This window comes from Pocillopora verrucosa, chromosome 2 (assembly GCF_036669915.1).
Source record: "Pocillopora verrucosa isolate sample1 chromosome 2, ASM3666991v2, whole genome shotgun sequence".
Classification (NCBI taxonomy): domain Eukaryota; kingdom Metazoa; phylum Cnidaria; class Anthozoa; order Scleractinia; family Pocilloporidae; genus Pocillopora; species Pocillopora verrucosa.
Window position 1 is genome coordinate 7,814,041 of NC_089313.1, and position 14,836 is coordinate 7,828,876.

A 14,836-nucleotide genomic window follows, 5' to 3' on the forward strand; every position below is an offset into this window, starting at 1 on the left:
AAGTAAATCCTCACCGTTGGCAAATAACTGAGACAAATCTTTAATGGGGTTGTATGCTCCCGAAATCATAAAATCATACGTTAATTTTGCCAAGCCTAAAATCGGAGCTCCAGTTGGTTAATTCTTTCAGTCTTTCACTACTAAACTAAAAAATGAATTGAGAAACGACCATTTCAACTGGGGGAGGGGGGGAGGGGAGATGAATTTTATAAATTTCAAGTGAAAAGTAGCAATTACCAATTAGCTATTTTCTTAATGATATGCACTTGTATGTACGTTCTACATCTTAACTGCCATAATTGCCGAAACAAGAGGCTGTTTTAAACACAAAAATGGTCAAGATAGAACATTTCCTTTGAAAAGATATACCACCGATTCTATTTTATGATTATTTTAGATTTATGATGTATGTGTTAAATGATTGATTCTTTCATTTCACATTCCCTGCAAAGGGGGTGACTTAAATGTATCACACCGCTCCTTTAACATTGAAAATTATGTCTGTGATAATCGAACGGAAGGAGAAATCTTAACATGGAGGAGTTGTTTGATCAATCAGGATGAATTATCGTTTTTTCTGTTTTTTTTTTTTTACTATCTTCCATGCTTAAAAGGATGACAAAGAGTTTTTACGAGACGTATGATTAAGGCCAAAATTAATATGTGACACGTGAATTTTACAGAAAGGCTTGATTCGTGAATTTATGAACCAGCTTGAGGTGTGATTTGCCTCCTAAAGTATACGTGACCCATGATTGTCTTCTCTAAACTCATGAAAACCTCATGATTTCCCTGAAAACTTTTATACAAGAAGAAAGATTTGAAGTTCCCCTTTCATTTACGTGACGCGTGAATTTTTCCAATAACCGTACTTGAAACGAAACATGGCTCATCAAAGCCTCGACATTTGGTAATAGACCTCAAGGGTAGAGATAAAAATCTCGCTTTCACAAGTCAACGAAAAGTTTTTTAATTTGGACCCAACAAAACCTTGCATAATATCCACAATTCCATATCTTATTTTACTTGCATGGTTTCCATAGGTTTCTAAATTTGTTTCATTTTCATCTAATTTTCAACCGTGACCAGGGCTTCTTCGTGGTATACTTGTAAAATTGGCTAATCAGTATGCAGGTATGTCAAATCTCATGAGTACATTTTATCATGAAAATCTAAATTAGTAACGAGTGAAGAGACCAGGATTCGCTGTAAACAAATGCCATGTAAGATCATTTTTTCATTGAGATTGTGTTTGTTACGTAACCCCACATGTCAGTGTTTTGAATTTTTCACACTCTTATTTCGCGCCATATGCAAATCCGGCTTCTTAGGTCTGTTTGTTTTAGCTTTTATTTTGCCTTGTTGCTTTGCGAGTCTCGTTTTCTGCATCGTTGATGTGACGAGTTTCGTTCCCTGCGTCATTGCAGTGGTAAGTTCGTTTCCCGTCTTCGCGTACTTATCGTTCAGTATTTTCGCTTTTCCTATGAGTGCTTGTGTGAAGTATTTTCCTCTTTCTTTGTTCAATTCCTAGCTCAACGATGGTGAAGATAATTTCATGTTCTGAGATTATGCTCGCAATTCATGTTCCCAGTTCAGGCTCGCAGTTCGGGTTCAAAGTCTAGGACCTCAGTTCAAGCTCTCAATTTCGGGGTTTTTGACGGCTGACGATTATAAGGAAGGTATATTTCTATGAGTTAAAATCAATATAAAGTTTTTCTGTTCTTAATATGAAAACATGAATTGATTGTTAGGTTTTTGTTTTGCACACTTTCAGGATACTCCCTCATTCAAAGGTTACGTAAGTATCTTATGCACTTTTAGGATTCTGTTTTATTGGATTATTACGTTAGATCTCACCACTTAGGATTATCTTTCATTGGATTGTTACGTTAGTGTCTTGCGCAACTTCAGGCTTCTTTTTCAATCGATTTTTACGTTGGTATCTTGGGAATCTTAAGGATTTTCTTAGTGAGATAGTTACGGTAGAATCTCGCGCATTTTCTGCTTCTTCATTTCAAAGTTACGCAATTGTGTTGCGCAGTTTTTGGATTGGATTGCTACTTTAATATGTCGCACACTTTAAGCCTTTTTTAACAATTTTGATTTGGTATCTAAAGAACTTTTGAGTCTCTCTTTCCTTCGGTTGCTACCTTAGTATCTCGTGCACTTTAAGGCTTCTTTTCCAATCCATCGCTACATTGGTGTCTTGGACACTTTCAGGATTATCTCACTTTGGCTTGCAATGTAATTACCTCGCGCCCTTTTTAGAATTTCTTCAGTTTCATTGGACTGCTACGTTTAACTAAGTATTTTGGACCCTTTAAGGATTCTCTTTCATTCGATTGTTACGTTCGTATCTTGTGCACTTGAAGGATTCTCTCTCCTTCACTAGTTCCGTTCACCTTTTGCGCACTTTTAATACTGTCTGTTATTGGTTTGTTACGTTAAAACCTGGTGCACTATAGGAATTTATCTTTCATTCGACAAATACGTCATTTTGTCGCGTGCCTTTTGGACTATCTTTTAATTAATTGTTAGGTTATTGTCTTGCCCACTTTCTGGATTCTCTTTCATTCAAAATTTACGTTACTGTCTTGCACATTTTTAGCATGGTCATAGATTGAATTGATACTTTAGTAGCGTGCACACATAAAACTGCCCCTATTATCGATTGTTATATTGTTATCATGGGCAATTTAAAATTTCTCTTTCTTTCGATTGCTGCTCTTATTATTGATTGTTATATTGTTATCTTTCGAGCATCTTAGAGCATCTTCCACAACCTTTACACACCACGTCGCCATTCCCGTGTTTCTCAAACTGAACTTTATTGGCTTTGCCATGTTGCTGCTTGAAAGAACATTTTGGATTTTCGCACTTGTAGGATCCTTTACAGCGCTGAGCGCGTACTGAGCCCTTTCCCGCTCCTCCTTGCCGTCCTTGGCATGTCTCTATCCCAAGGACGCCCATCAGTAACAGCCTTCATCCTCTTGTCCTTCTGGTAAGGGACGTGATAAAAAGCTTCTCCGTTTATGTCAAAGGGGAGGCTGTCAACTTTAACAACTGGCGTCTTTTCCCAGAAATGTTTCGTGTAGCGCTGAAGACCTAGAAGGCAAGGCATTGATTACAGGCTCATATCAATATTAGCAAATGTTGTAGCTATGCTCAATAATACTAGTATATATTGTGAAACATTTTAAATTTTGCCAGAAATATGTAGGCTGATAACACTTGTGGAACACAGAGTTTTTCCTTTTTGTTGTGATGGCTGAAATTTCTAGAAGGAATTTAATATCACATGCATGAAGCTATATATAATTCAAGTGCTTTGTCAACTTTTTTAAAGTTGACTACTGTTGAGCATTGGGTCATTTCTGGGTAAATTTTATGATAATGAAGTAAAATATTAAAATGACATCAGACTGAGAAAGAAATGCAAACAAGTTAATCAATGACATCACTCAGCCTTACTATATTGGTTCCTTTCCAATTTCTCCCTTGCTCAACCTTTTAAAAAGTGTACTGTAAAAAAAAAATTCCAAACCAGTAACTAAGTCTCCTGTGATCCGTATGTAGGATGTGTGAATCAAAGGGAAAACAATTTGTTTGTGAAAAAGATGATGAGTACCAAATATTTCTGGCAAACAGATTAAGTCCTAAAATTATGACACAACTGCCACTTATTTTACCTTGTTCTGTATGGGTCTGTCACAGACATTGCATCAATTTTGCATTATCCTCACAGCAAATAATTTAAGTATTTTGTTCTAATAATTATTATTATCATCAGTTTGACATGTAATCAAAAGATTCTAGAATCCTGAAGCTAAATGATTTAGCCGATAATTGAACTATGAACTAGCTTAACTTTACAGACATATGAAACAATTACTTACCTAGAAATGTACATCAATGATGTACTTAAAGACATTTCGAATGAAAGATTTCTGATTTCTGAAGAAATTGGCTTGGAATCTTCGTTTCTATAGTGGAGGAAACATAGGACATGCTTAAGCATGACTGTCACAAATTCCCCAAAAGAGGTTTCATTACCTCAAATACATTTTGAGCACTGAAAACTAACTAGAATTAACTACATTGAAATCATTTGTCACATGTACCTTCGTGTCCTCTTTTTGTGTGGACTTTGAAGTGAGTCACTGATATCAATCTTAATGGGTACATTTTGTGGCTTTGATGACCCACAAACAATGCTGATTTGGAATTTTGAAAAGAGTACTATAAAAAAAAAAATTCCAGAATCTTTCATTCGAAATGTCTTTAAGTACATCATTGATGTACATTTCTAGGTAAGTAATTATGTTTCATATGTCTGTAAAGTTAAGCTAGTTCATAGTTCAATTATCGGCTAAATCATTTAGCTTCAGAATTCTAGAATCTTTTGATTACATGTCAAACTGATGATAATAATAATTATTAGAACAAAATACTTAAATTATTTGCTGTGAGGATAATGCAAAATTGATGCAATGTGTGTGACAGACCCATACAGAACAAGGTAAAATAAGTGGCAGTTGTGTCATAATTTTAGGACTTAATCTGTTTGCCAGAAATATTTGGTACTCATCATCTTTTTCACAAACAAATTGTTTTCCCTTTGATTCACACATCCTACATACGGATCACAGGAGACTTAGTTACTGGTTTGGAATTTTTTTTTTCAGTACTCTTTTTAAAAGGTTGAGCAAGGGAGAAATTGGAAAGGAACCAATATAGTAAGGCTGAGTGATGTCATTGATTAACTTGTTTGCATTTCTTTCCCAGTCTGATGTCATTTTAATATTTTACTTCATTAACATAAAATTTACCCAGAAATGACCCAATGCTCAACAGTAGTCAACTTTAAAAAAGTTGAAAGAGCACTTGAATTATATATAACAAGTGTTATTGAGCATAGCTACAACATTTGCTAATATTGATATGAGCCTGTAATCAATGCCTTGCCTTCTAGGTCTTCAGCGCTACACGAAACATTTCTGGGAAAAGACGCCAGTTGTTAAAGTCGACAGCCTCCCCTTTGACATAAACGGAGAAGCTTTTTATCAAGTCCCTTACCAGAAGGACAAGAGGATGAAGGCTGTTACTGATGGGCCTCCTTGGGATAGGGACATGACAAGGACGGCAAGGAGGAGCGGGAAAGGGCTCAGTACGCGCTCAGCGCTGTAAAGGATCCTACAAGTGCGAAAATCCAAAATGTTCTTTCAAGCAGCAACATGGCAAGGCCAATAAAGTCCAGTTTGAGAAAAACGGGAATGGCGACGTGGTGTGTAAAGGTTGTGGAAGATGCTCTATCTTTGTTTCTTGTTTAGCTCGAAAGTACATGGAATTCCTGCCCCACGAATGTGAGGTTCGTGTCTACCACGTTGGTACGCACACTTGCCAAGCTAAAAGAAAAGTTCCCCTTCCCTCCGTTGTGGAACAGTCTCTTCGTAGGAACCCAAATTTGAAACCGTCCGAAGTAGTGAGGTAGTCGATTTTGGAAGGCCTGAAGGCAGACGTTGTGGACTGCTAATCCAATTCTTTACTGTCGCTGTAAAGGATGGACAGTTCACGGTTTTTGTTATAACGCACTGCTCGCTCCTCGAGCAGGTAAGAGGTAGCGGAACCTGAAATCGTGTTTTCTGGTTAACTACCTGGCCCGCAGTATGGGGCTATCTTACCCACTTTGGATTGCTTGTTCTGTTCCCGCAAGAAAACATTTTTAAGTCAATGAGTGATCTTTTGGCCATGTTACGGCGAGTTTTCATTGAGAAGCGAAGTGCTACCGTTATTTACATGTGACCGTTGAAATGACAATGAGAAACAGTCATAACTTTATTTATTCTCCGCAACATGTACAACAGCAATTAACGGTTTTGTCAAACCCTTTTTAGTTCGTATTAATTCTAACAGTTCAGTTTGGAATACCCAAAATTGCATCACCAAAAATGCTAAGATGCCACCTTCGGAAACTCGTTGTTAGACTCGGTAATAGGTTAGAACTTGTAAATGCGTGCGATCTCCCTGAGGATGTCATGGATATTTGTTGCATTTGTTTGGACCGAATACAATCGACTGAAAAGCGAAGATGAAATTGACCAAAATGTGCACTGTGGGGCTCCTGAATGCTCGCTGGAGGCTTCATGACCTTTGAAGGATAAATTGCTTCGACTACAGGTATAATCATAACAGATCAGTAAAAACGACCAAAGACATCTAAAAGGCTGCTAAACTTACCTGTTACGATCTCTTTCCCCGAAACAACACAGCGGGCCGAACGTGAGTTTCGTCTATTTTGAGACAAATGCTGATTGAATATTGATAGAAGGAGGTCGCTAAATGGTTGAATTCCTGGTTTTCCAGGAGCAGTCCGATGACTGGGTCACAATATGGATATTTCTAGTAGGCCGTTTCTTCACCCGAATCATCGATCCAGTGTACCGAAAATTCTCAGATGCTGAAAAAAATTGCTGCTGCCTACGCTGATGCTCCGGCAGCGATAAATCCTCTCAGGTTGTAAATGAGCACATCAGCGCGTGAATAGGGTACAAAGCACTTTCCATCCTATAGTTTGTTTATTTAAAAATGTTTCGGATTTTCATCTTCGAATGCTCTCTAGAGAGGAGCCAAAGACTGTCATAATAAAGAAAGGAGAGGAAATGGAAAGATATTGAAAAAACTGTGGCTCGCAAGAAGAGGCTCGAGGCTCGCAAAAAACGGTTCCGGCTCGCAGGCTCGCACATTAGTTTAAGTCAAAATTAATTATAGACGAAATTTAAAGAAAGCGACAAAAGTTTTGAGTTTCGACAAAAACTTGTCATCCGTAGTTAATTACTGTACAAACTGTTGAAAGTTGAATTATACACACACAATAGTTTGACCAACTAGCTACAATAAATTTTCTATATATCAAATTTTTGCACCTATAGAGATCAGGGTAAATATTACTTTCTGCCTGAGGTAATTATTCCTTTTACAACAGTTATCTCCTAGCTACAATTTTGAAATCTTAAAGTCAGTGTGGAGGATTAAAGAAATAAATGCTGAAAGAGGTAAATAAGCCACATTAGTGGTTAATTTTTGTATGTTGCTGTGTTGTTAAGCAACACACTTGACTCCTCCTCATACCTGTAACGCCTCTCTCCACCTGGGCACAAAGGAAAGAAGGTGAAGTCTTTACTCTAGCCAAGTGGCTCTTATCCAGAGAGCTTATCTGGGTTTTCATAGCATGAAGCAGCTAAGAGTATTACAACTCCCCCTAGATGGAATGCTAGTCCATCGCTGGGTTACACCCCAGTATTTTCTCAGGCTTCCCTGGGTAGAGAGAGGCACTGTGAAACTAAAGTGTTTTGTCCAAGAACACAAAATGACCGAGCCAGGTATGAAACCCAGACCTTTTCAGCAAGAGTTCAGCACGTTAACCGTTATACCACACCATCAATGGCATCTTCCACAAGTACAAAAGAAAGGGTGAGGTCAGGAAATGCAGTTAACTCCCCATCAATACATGATGCCTGAGCAACACAACAGTTCAATTTGTAGCATGGTATTTTGATGCAAACAAAAGTGTCGCAATCAATGACTATGAATATATGACAAAAATTCAGGCCAATGGGGAATTTGAACCCATATTGTTACCTCTATGACCATAACTACTGCCGTGCTCTACCATTACTGTTAGCTTTAACAAACCAAGTGGGAGCTGGTCATTATGTTCATTCATAACAGACCCATGAAGTGATAAATCAGTGACTATGAATATAGTTAGTTGCAAGGAATAGCACTTTTTCTTCTCTAAAATATGGTTATGAGGATTGAAAATGACACTTTATTATTTGTTTTGGTACAAGATATCCCTCATGAAATTTAACTCATTTTATTTTCAACTTTTGGTCTCTTCTACTGATGCAAAATTGAAAGATGCTAAAAAGTAAGTAACGATATGTACAATTTTGTAGGTTAAAGACAATGTTAAAAGGTTCGTTATTTGTTTATTGTTTTGTAGTTCCTATTGACCAAACTAAAGGAATCAAGATGTTATACGAATTTGTGGACATTAAGCTGGATGCAGTGGACACAGTCAGACACAATTTTGAAGCTGGAAAGTCACTTGCACTTGTGGGCACAATCCAGTTTGTGACAACACTTCAAGTATGTCTAAATGATTACACTGATGGAACAGTATTCTTGTTTGAGTTTCTCACAGTCAATAGCTATTTTTTGATCACATCACCAAATGTAATGTCAGGGGTTTCATTACATTTGGAAGTGCTTGGGCATCTCTAGGAGAAAAAAGTGTACTTCTTAATATCCCATGTTGTGGTAGGGGTGTAACAACACTTCTGTATCCTAGAGTCAGTACATGTCTCCTGCCATCCATTGAAAACCTTCCCTGTCTTAAACATAGTGAAGTCCTTGTCAGGCTAAGAGGTCCATTGCTGCTGGTTCTTGTGCCCAGTCTCCTTAAATTACCAAATGAGAGGATCTACCAAGTTCCATGACCACTTACTGGTACCTATTTCTCTCCTGGGTTAAGAGAGAGGCAATTGGCAAGAGGAAAGTGTCGTCTTTAAGAATGCAACACAGTCACCTGGCTGAGACCCAGTGCTACTCTCTATTGAATACATACTTACTGGGTAATAAAATATTTTCTATTTAATTTGTTGTTTACCCTGGCTGTATATCAAGACCTGTGTAAAGATTATCAGGTAGAGATTCTGCAGTATAAACTGTTGTCACCTGGAGAGGTTCAGGGCTGCACTGCTCTCAGAATAAGACACAAGGATGGATTTATGTGAGAAAATTATTATAAGGAAAACAAGTAAATTTATTATTTAATTAATTGTGAATTTAAGAAAGTGTGCCAACTTTTTATGAAAATCTTAAATATTTTGGCAAATCTAATTGTAAGTACTGTAGTGGCTTGGTTTCATTAAACATTTGCACCATTAGATCTGAAGCTCTTTGCTTACAGGTAAAATAATGTTTGAGCCAAGGATCACTGTGGTTAAGATGAAAATTATAGGCAGCTTGTTCATGTTTTCACCATGACCATTGTCTTGTCAGGAAAACTCCAATCTAACTCCTGTATTATTTCTGGAAGAATTCTTTGGCATTCTTCCTCCTGTGTTCATGGCATAATTATTGTTTACTAATGTTGCCTAGCAACAACGGTGCCCACTTTGACTAAAATTATCATGTTTATTCTGAGAACTTAAAATTGTTTAACCATTTCACTTCCAAGATCTCATTAGTAATTCTCCTTACTGTCTACCATACAATTCTTATGATGTTAGTTTGGATAATTTGGTATTGAATGAACTGGAATACCCTAATTGATATTTTTCTTTATTCTCATCACTTGTCAGCTTGAAATTATATTGATATTGTGAGGTGAAATTCTGTCTTGGTCAGGAGTGAAAAGTTTAACAAAAACTAAATTGAGAAACAGATAAGTAGGTGTCATGTTTGTGATGAATGTGATATTAATGTAAAGATCACTTCCTAATTCAAAGTTTGTTTTGTCTCTGTATTTATCATTTTCATTGTAAGCAGCTGCTCTCATTTAGACACATGTCACTGACCACAGCTGGTACTTTTTTCAATTTTTTTCTCATTGGAATAACCTTTAAACTTAACGCTTGTAACTTTTTGTTACCTAGGTGATGGAAGATTTCATCTAGAGGCTGTCATGAATGCTAACCCATCTATACCATCATACAGGTACAAGTAGAGAACCTTTAGAGGCAGATTTCTTTACCTGTAACAAATTGCCTTGCCTTGCCCAGCTTGTAACTTCATATTAACTCAATTGGTTGCGGTGCTCAACAGTTAGAGAGGCAGCACAGATTGAGCAATCATTGAAGCCTGATTTTTTCAGACCACTTTCTTGTAATTCTGTGAATAAAAATTCATCACTTTTTCGATTACAAAATTGTTTGTCTCTAGTAAAGGCATACTGTCTGTGTGGACAGAGTGCGATTCCCGTCTGTTCCGGTGTTTAATCCATGTGCCCTCACTAAAACAGACCCCCTTCCCCTTCTTTGGATTGTTAGATATTGTATACCTTTCTGGGCCTTTGAGACAAACAACTTTGGACTAAAATGCTACTGCACTTTCGCTTTCATCGCAAATACGATCCCTATAGCAAAGTGTTTTCCAGGGAATATTACGGTATTGATGCCATGTTACAAGCGAGGAAAGACGTCATAAATACAGCGTCAAGAGCTAAGAAATTTGGACTCATTCTGAGCACATTAGGAAGGCAAGGAAGTCCAAAGGTGCTAGCTGTATGCAAAATGTGAAAATTTTATGAGTAAATATACTTTTTGAACGGAGTTCTACTTTGTGTGATTCAAAAGTAAACCCTCAGTTGTGTGTTGAAAGTAATCGGCTATCAGTTCGCCATTTCATGGGTTGACTGACGTGAACAATCCGAGCTACCCTCTCAACCAATCAGGTGCAAGGCAAATACCAATCGTGACTCGGTCAATAATGTTTCTCTCACTGCACCTTTTAATTTTAGTTCCCATCGGGTTTTGATTATATTTTCTAAAGTAGTAATTGGACATCTGCTGCTGACTACTATGTTCGGCACACTATCGAAATGCACTCTAAGACATGACTCAAACTCTCTTTGGACAAAATCAAGTCATTCTCGCATCTAAATATAATTTTCTCTGATGCAATTAACTTTGGGGGAGGCTGCAAATTTAAATTTAAATTCTCCAGTTTTCTCACGATGTAATGTGTCGAATATTTTCGTCTATGCAGAGGAATCTCTATTTTTTGGGCATCCTTATTTAAACGTTTTCTCTATTTGAGGGACACAAACTTTGATTAAAACCCTTGAATTCGATGCCGTCATTGAGGGGACACCTCTAGTTCAGGGATATTTTGCTCGTGACGGTTATTATTCATGTTATCATCTTTTCCAAAGAGCTCATAAAACAGATTTCATGAATCCTTTCATCTTTTAATTTTATCGGCAGAAGTTAGAACAACGATTCAGCAAGGCGGGATTGGAATATGTAATTGTACTCATGTCTGAAATATTTCCGAGTAAACTTGGATTGTTAAAGGACGTGGAAGCGTAAGTTGCTTTTCTTGTTAAGATGTGAAAACTGCCTTCCGTCGATAAGATAGGATAAGAACCGTCTTCACGTAAATTCTGTTTTGTCAAGTGTCCTTAACAAAAAATCTCATATTAATGAGTCTTTTTCCAATGTGCCGCCCCCCCCCCCAAAAAAAAGAGGTAGGCTCCATATTATTACGAAAATTGGAAAAAATTTCCAACCACGAATGAAAGCTATTGAAAGATAGTGCTTCTTCAGTTTTTGAAATTTAAAAGTTTGGTTGAGGAATGAGCCATCTTCCTTCTTCCGTCGATGACGTTATAAAATTTCACCGTATGGGAAACTTTCCCAGCATGCTACTAAAATTCGTTAAATTGTCGATTTCATACTGTGGTCCGTCTTACCTGTGAGTGTGACTCCAACCCACCTGCGTAAGCTTCGTACGAGTCCTGGAAAACCTGGAAAGTCCTGGAATTTTATTTTGACTTTCTCCACGATGGAAAGTCGTGGAAAAAAGACTACAGGTTCTGGAAAGTCCCGGAAATCTGTCAAAATCAAGCAATAAAGTTTTCAGAATTTACGTTTTAAGAATTCTATGTCGACTGTAAGGAGAATTGGTGTTGAAATCTTGGCTATGAGAGGGTAGGAGAGGAAATTTGGAGACCTGGAGAAATCAGTCTGAGTCCTGGAAAAGTCTTGGAATAGTCCTTGAAATTTGTTTCTAAAAACGGGTTCGAACCCCGTCTGCAATGAAAACGTAGCTTAGCTTCCAAGGTTTACTGATATTTCTTTGTCACTTTGTAGATGGGTGCAAGTTGCTTGTCCACGATTGTCCATTGACTGGGGCTACGATTTTCCTAAACCTTTACTGTCGCCTTATGAGGTAAAATAATTGAATTTCATTACTATCAAATCCAGTTGAGCATGTTAGCAAATATCTTGAAAGGTAAGGTCCATGTCATCTGCGGAAGACAAATGTTTAGATGCATTACACAAATGTTCAGATGCATAACACAAACCGGGAACTTGACGGTTCTGGTTTTTATACAGAAACCGAATCAAATAGTTTCAATTTCGAGACTAACGACAAAATGCAAGTAAGCGCGGGTAGAGACATTTTCCACCGGGTGTCGAAAAGCGATCTGGAATGGCTTTGTTTTTACTTTCCTTCACCCTGTGATTGGTCCAAAAAACTCACGCTACCATCTCGACCAATCAGATGCAAAACTAAAACCAATCATGACTTGGTCGCTCGCGTTTTCCCGCACTTCAGGCACGTTGCCTGCTTTTACTTTGAGTTCTCATTGGTTAATGATGATGTTGACCTTTGTTCTGATTGGTAGTTGTGTAAGTTTGGTTTTGAGTTTTGGACAGTCACTAAAAAAAACTGCTCTAATGTGAGTCCCTAAGTGTAGATTCGTTTTGGTTTTTTTCCGATTGGATGAGAGAGTGACGTAAATATCTAGACCCATCATAGTACGAAAAACAGCAAAAACAGTGGTATAGTGGTTTGCTTTTTTCAATCAGTTGAAAAATGTTCTCATTGGATATTTTTTCGTTTAATTTATAGGCGTCAGTTGTGCTTGAACAAATCGAATGGCAAGAAAATTACCCAGTGGATTTTTACGCAAACGCCAGTTTGGGACCTTGGACTGTGAATAATAAGCGGAACAGACAAATACCGGTTAGCAGAAGAAAAAAGAACTTACACACAGAAAAGCTATTTGAGGAAAATGTTCCATCAAACCTAGAAGGCAAAGAAGGATGTGATGGACAAACTAAGGAGTGTTGTGAGAAATGCCATCAAGAGAAGCTTCTTAAGTTACAAGATGATCTGAAAACTAGTCTACAGTAATACAAAGAGTGCTTCGAGCAAGAGTGAAAACAATCGCCTTGGAACAAAAGAAATACGGGAAACAGAAGGCTTCTACCTTTTCTTTCACTTGAATGGAACAGAGAGGTTTGCGATCGATCGTCGCTAAACCAAAATCACGTCGGCCAATCTAAAATGAAAAATATCACGAGAAGTAAATGAGCAGTGAAAACGGGTTAAGCGCGGGAAAACAAGAATGTTTAAACTGTGATTAGTTAAAACAATCACCGAGCGAATTGAAGCACAACCAGGAACGCCAAGTAAATGTCAACAGCCTATTTAACATTAATGTGACTGAGTTCACAAGCAGGCGAATCGCAAATAAAATCAATCAAATTGATATCTTACGAACGTAATGTTAGGAGAACAGCAAACTCAGCTAAATCAAGAATTTGAAAAAGTTTAGGTTCTTGAAAGGACGATGCATTGTACATAGCCTACACGCTTTTGCGTTTTGTCATATAACAAAGACAGTATCAGATGGTTTTCAAAGGGGCTTTCCATTAGAAAAAAAAGTTATCATTATTTTTTTTTCTGTGCAATACTATGATCTTTGGATAATTCGACGTTTTGACTACCCCTCCCTAAGTATCAATGATGACAGTCTGAATGGCACGTATCTCTTAGATTGGTGGTAGGAGAGACTTGATGGCCCAGCACTCGGGCCAAAGTAGCTTCTAAAACAAAGATAATAAATGCACAATCCGCCGATAGAGCTTAAAAACGTCTTCGGAAACGGATTTGAGAACAAAGGAGACTTTTGTCTGATTGGCGCGGAAATGGATTTTGAGTCGTTTGCTTGTTTGAATTTCCGTGATGTTGCTTCTAGGCGTTGATTCCCTTTACGTTTTTCTTTTACAGAGCAACCTCTAAAAACTTTGTACACCCCCTAAATGTTTTCAAAAATTAATTTCTCCTTAAAAACACTGGAAATAGGAAAATGCCCTCAACGACAACAAGATACCTCACTTTTAAATGCCAGGGTTTTTTTTCTCCGCAAATTTTGCTGAATTTCAAATCTCTTGTGGTTGAGCCCGCGGTATTTACCGCATACCTGTGACGTAGCATTTCGTTATTCTGCCCTATCCTCCCTCATTATCGTAATTTCCCCTCTGTCTTTAGTCTGTTCGAGGCGACCAGTTTGTAAAACGGAGGGAAATAGTTATTGTATTATGGTGTTTGTATATAAATTTGTTACCTTCGTGAAACAAGTCCGGGAACTACGATATGAGGCAGTTCCCCTGAGGAGATTGCTTCTTCTCTTTCATCATCCTCTGAACAAGAAGAGATCGCGATGACTCGTCCTCATAGTGACGTTTTGTCAGATTTCCCTGAAATCCTAGGGTCAAGGAACCAAGGGTTAATATCTACCCGCCATGCATTCGCGGTTGTAGCGTTTGCTTTTTTCCTCTGTCTACGATATCACAAAGTCACCGACAGGTTGGTGTACATTTTACGAAATAATTGGTTAGGATAACGCATGGAGTGCAGTAAAATCATTTTTCCATGTTTGGGCCAAAATATTATTAAGAGGAATAAAGCATTCCATTGAAAAAAAAAATTGAATTACACAAAGCCAATGAGATGTTGTATGACTTTATTTTAAGCATAAATCTGTCCCACTAATTTTGAACGACAATGAAAATAGTTCCTTTCATTGTAAACAATCACAACAACACTTTCACAGAAACCAAAAAAATTGTGTTTTCAGTTGAAAGAAAGGAGAAGAGTATGGGACCGACGTTTTGTGTGGCTTACACAAAGTGTGTAGCCACACTATGGCACGATCGGATTTATTTGAACACGAGAGTCGAGCGCCTGTCACGTGGTCTAGTATCGTAGTATTGTAAGGCGCACTAATCTGAGTCAGTCATCTTGATTGTAAGCG

The 14,836-nt window shown here is 37.7% G+C and overlaps 1 pseudogene; it reads left to right on the forward strand.

Annotated features, from left to right (window-relative positions):
* Positions 1 to 13,362, forward strand: part of LOC136279210 (2-(3-amino-3-carboxypropyl)histidine synthase subunit 1-like) — a 490,303-nt pseudogene extending 476,941 nt beyond the window's left edge.
* Positions 13,363 to 14,836: the final 1,474 nt, after the last annotated feature.